The following is a 5,023-nucleotide window of genomic DNA, read 5'->3' on the forward strand; positions in this document are numbered from 1 at the left end:
ATGGAATACAAAAGCCTATAATTTTTAATAAGCTATCAATGTAATTTTTACACATCTTCAATCCCTTCCCTTAAGAGCCAGAAGAGAAATTCAAACAGCTAACCTCAGAGTTCTTAGCACCACTCCAGCTGTTGTGGGCACACACGTGGTGCCCCTCCTCCAGTGATATCTGCACATGGTAATATGCACTGATGCGTTATGCTCACATGAAGTTTTCTCTTCTGGATTACTCCAGGTATAAAAAAGTAAAATGGACAGGATGAACTGGACAGAGATTGAGTTCATTCTGCAGGGACTTTCTGAGTACCCCAAAGTGGAAAAACTCCTTTTCGTCATGTGCTTGATGATGTACCTGGTGATCCTGCTAGGGAACAGCACCTTGATCATACTAACTCTCCTAGATTCCCGCCTCCATACGCCCATGTACTTCTTCCTTGGTAATCTTTCCTTCCTAAATATTTGTTACATGTCCTCCTTTATCCCCTTAATGTTAATTCACTTCCTATCACAGAAGAAAACCATCTCCTTCCTTAGATGTGTTGTTCAGATGTCTGTCTCCTACACTATGGGGTCCACCGAGTGCGTGCTTCTAGCAGTGATGGCATATGACCATTACGTGGCCATCTGTAACCCTCTGAGATACCCCATCATCATGAGCAAGGCACTTTGTATTCAGATGGCAGCCCTCTCCTGGGGACTGGGCTTTCTCAATTCACTGATAAAAACTATACTTGCAATACAGTTGCCCTTCTGTGGAAAAAATGCCATTAACCACTTTGTGAAATATTGGCCTTTGTCAAGCTTGCTTGTACACATAATACTTTGATTGAGATTGCTATAATGTTAGGCAATGTAATATTTTTGTTTATTCCATTATTGTAAATTTGTATCCCCTACATTTTCATCCTTTCTACTGTACTAAGAATCAATTCAGCAGAAGGAAGAAAAAAGGCCTTCTGTACCTGTTCAGCCCACTTAACAGTAGTGACCTTGTTTTATGGGACAATCCTCTTCATATACATGAAGCCAAAGTCCAAAGACTCTGCTGTTGACAAATTGATTGCTCTATGGAGTAGTCACTCCCATGCCAATGATATGCCTATCATCTATAGCCTGGGGAACACAGAGGTGTTGGAGCTGTGAGAAAAATGATGAGTAGACAGTGGCTCTGGAGGAAAGGATGAAAAACTTACATCTTTGAGTTCATGCACAAAATAAACTCATAGATTTGAGGCAAAAGTTTTTCATATAAACAAAACAAAAGAAATAAAGATTGTAGGTAGAATTACAGAATTTAGGAGTTGGAAAGCAATTTCAAGACAATAATATAACTTTACCTTTCATGAAAATGTTGTTACAAAATGTAAAGACAACCAGTATAAGAAGTGAGCGTAAACTTTGAGAAATAAGAAAAAAATGAGATTAAGCTTTTCCAAGAAAATCTAGTACAGATCATCTTTAATTGATGGTGTTATATCCTAATAAACCCATTGAAACTTGAGAATATCACAAGCCAATAAAGCCTTTAATACACCTAATCTACTGAACATCAGAGCTTAGCCTAGCCTAACTTGAATATGCTCAGAACACTTACATTAGCCTATAATTGGTCAAAAACATCGCATACAAAGCCTGTTGACAATAGAGTATTGAATACTTCATATAACTTATTGAGTACTGTACTGAAACTGAAAAACAGAATGGTTGTTTGGGTACGGGATGGTTTGAGTGTTATCAGCTCTTTACTCTCATGATCATGTGTCTCAGACTGGAAGCTGGGGCCACTGCCATTTCCTAGCGCAACAAAAGAGTAGCATACCACATGTTACTAGCCCACAAAAAGATCACAATTCAAATTTTAAAGTAAGGTTTCTACTGAATGCATATAATTTTCACATCATTGTGAAGTCGACATATCCTAAGTCAAACCATTTTAATGTATGGACCATCTGTATGTATGTCTACTGAACAAGTAAAACATGTATTTTTCAGTTCCCTTTCAAGAGAACTACTTGAGTTTTCCTGTTTGTCTATTACTGATTTTTGTTTTACCCAAGGATTTGACCTGAGTCTAACCTAATCTTTCAGGTACCTATTTCCCCTTCTTCTTTCCCTCCTTTTTCTCCCATGTTTGCACATGCTGTGCTACATTCACTATTACCTCTCCAATTATATCATGTTCTTTCACATCTAAAGACAACAGCTACTTCATCCCCATCATCACATTTCTCTTTCTATGGTAACAGCCCAGAAATTTCATTAAACACAATTCAAGTGTTAGATCTTCTACAAATCCTTCCAAAGTTTACTGGGCTAGTTATTCCCTTCTCTATGCTGCGCTGAGTTTTATCTCTGTTATGGCTATTTTCCTTTTATACTATAAACATTTGTTAAATTCTGAAATCCCCCCATGTCAGAACTCACTGTTCTCTGTATCAAGTTGAATGTCAAATGTATTTAAAACAGTAGGCACGGGGTGCCTGAGTGGCTCAGTCATTTAAGCATGCAACTGTTGGTTTCGGCTCAGGTCAAGATCTCGTGGTTCTTGAGTCAAGCCCCACATTTGGTTCTGTGCTGATGGTGTGTACAGAGATTCTCTCTCTCTTTCTCTCTCTCTCTCTCTCTCTCTGTCTGCTCCTTCTCTCTCTCTCTCTCTCAAAATAAATAAATAAAACATGTAATAAAAATTACTTTAAAATGTCTTTAAAATAAAACAGTAGCCAGTATTTAACTACTGAATTAACATTTCTTTTAAAATGTTTGTTTGTTTGTTTACTTACAGAAGGAGCAGGGGAGGGGCAGAAAAAAGGAGAGAAATATTTCCAAGAAGGCTCTATGCTGTCAGCAGAGTCTGACCTGTGGCTCAGTCCATAAACCATAATATCATGACCTAAGCAGAGATCAAAAGTCAGACGCTTAACTGATGGAGGCACCCAGGGTCCCCAACATTTTCAAAGAAGAATAAAATATAGTCCAAGTCCTTGATATAATACAGAAAGATAAGAGAACTTGAATTTATGCATTATTTCATTGACTAAACAACATATCCAACAGCTTTGGGTAAAATATCAGCTAATATTAAATGTATGGACATATAAGGGCAGATAAAAGAATGATAAATATACTGAAGAGGTCATTTGGGTTGGGTAAGGCAAAAATCATATCAGTGTATAATTATTCTATAATGAGGAATTGCTGGGGAAAAATATATCAATTGTATAAACCCTTCCCAAGGTATACTGACAATTTCACTCTTTCAGAAGCAAGAGTCATTTTAAATATTTCCTTTTAAAAGAATCCCCTTGAAATTTCTCATAATAATTTTAGTTTTATTTTTTATGTGATATCCTAACATCTATTTATACATAATACAGGTGAGCTGCCTGGTACAGTGCCACAGCCTGAGCTGGATGAGGAGAGTAGCTCTGCTCAAGGGCCATCCAGCAAAGGTTTCAACAACTCAACAGAGTTCAGGAGGGAATCCCTGCTTGTTCTGCCCAGCAGGGTGTTTGGGGGCCTGAAGTAATAAGTAAAATGTCAACATGAAAGGGAGTCCCAGTTCAGGTTGTCAGAACTCAAGTAGACTTTAATACATGTTTATTTTGGTGTGCCATTGAGATTTTATCATTGTTTATTACTTTGTTTCATTGTAGCAATATAAGACTGATGTAGCAATGACTGGTTTGATCACCTATCCAACACTGACTCACCTGGTCTTTATCCCTCTTAAAAGATTCATAATTTTATTGATTTGTCTATCCTATTTTTATCCATAGGGAAATATCTTGGTAAGTCCAAACCCCTACCTTACTTCCTAGAATATTAGCATTTTTACCTTTCATGCTGAGATATACAATCCATCTGGAATTAATTTTTGTTTATCATATAAGCCAAGGTCAAGATTTATTTTTTACCCTGTGCACACTATTCAACTCAACATGACTTTATTGAAAAGCTTCCTTCTCCACTGCACTGCAGCGTCACTTTTGAATAAACTGACCATATATGTTTGGATCTCTTTTGGACCTCTTGTTCTGTTCCACTAGTCTATTCTTATCTGTGCTACATTATCTTATTAGATATAGCTCTATAATAAGGCTTGATTTGGGTCCTCTAAATTATTTCTTCTTTATGGGTGTGTTAGCTAGTGTTGGCATTTGTATATTTTAGTGTCTGCTTATCTATTTTCACAATATACCTGCTGAAATTCTGAGACTGCCTTGAACCTACATTTCAATTTGGAAAGAATGACATCTTCTGAGAGTAAACTGAGGGCTGATGGGGGGTGGGAGGGAGGGTCGGGTGGGTGGTGGGTATTGAGGAGGGCACCTGTTGGGATGAGCACTAGGTGTTGTATGGAAACCAATTTGACAATAAATTTCATATATTAAAAAAAAAAAGAATGAAGGAATGACATCTTTAGATTACTGAATCTTCTAATCCATTAATTTAGCCTTTAAAAATTTCTCTCAATAATTTTTTATTGATTTTTCTTGTATACATGCCTTGCACATATTAGGTTTATTCATATATTTTTATATTTTTGATAAATTATAAATTATGCTTTAAATTCTATTTAAACTCTATTATAAATTGTGCTTTAAATTGTATTTTTTTACTTTCTTATTATTGGTATGTAGTGATTTTTGTATAAGTTTATAACAATAAATTATTTATTTATTTATAATAATTATATATAATATATAAATATATATTATAATAATTATATATAATTATTTATTTATATAAATTGTTAATTTATTAACAATCTTGGTAAATTCACTTTTTTGCAACAATTTTTTAAATTTTTAATCGAAGTATAGTTGACATTAAATTTATTTATTAATTCCAATATTTGTAGAACACTTGAGTATTCTATATACATATAGTATCATTCATAAATAGTGACAGATTTGTGTTCATTATTTATATAATTTATTATTACTTTTAATACTGACTGTAAATTCTGGTACTATTATAAGTGGCATATTCAGGAGCTGAGACAAATAAGGTAAAATGAGAG

At 35.0% G+C, this 5,023-nt stretch overlaps 1 pseudogene; it reads left to right on the forward strand.

Moving 5' to 3' along the window:
• Positions 1 to 250: 250 nt before the first annotated feature.
• Positions 251 to 1,184, forward strand: LOC102950938 (annotated as a pseudogene).
• Positions 1,185 to 5,023: the final 3,839 nt, after the last annotated feature.

Source organism: Panthera tigris, chromosome D4 (assembly GCF_018350195.1).
Source record: "Panthera tigris isolate Pti1 chromosome D4, P.tigris_Pti1_mat1.1, whole genome shotgun sequence".
NCBI classification, from domain to species: Eukaryota; Metazoa; Chordata; class Mammalia; order Carnivora; family Felidae; genus Panthera; species Panthera tigris.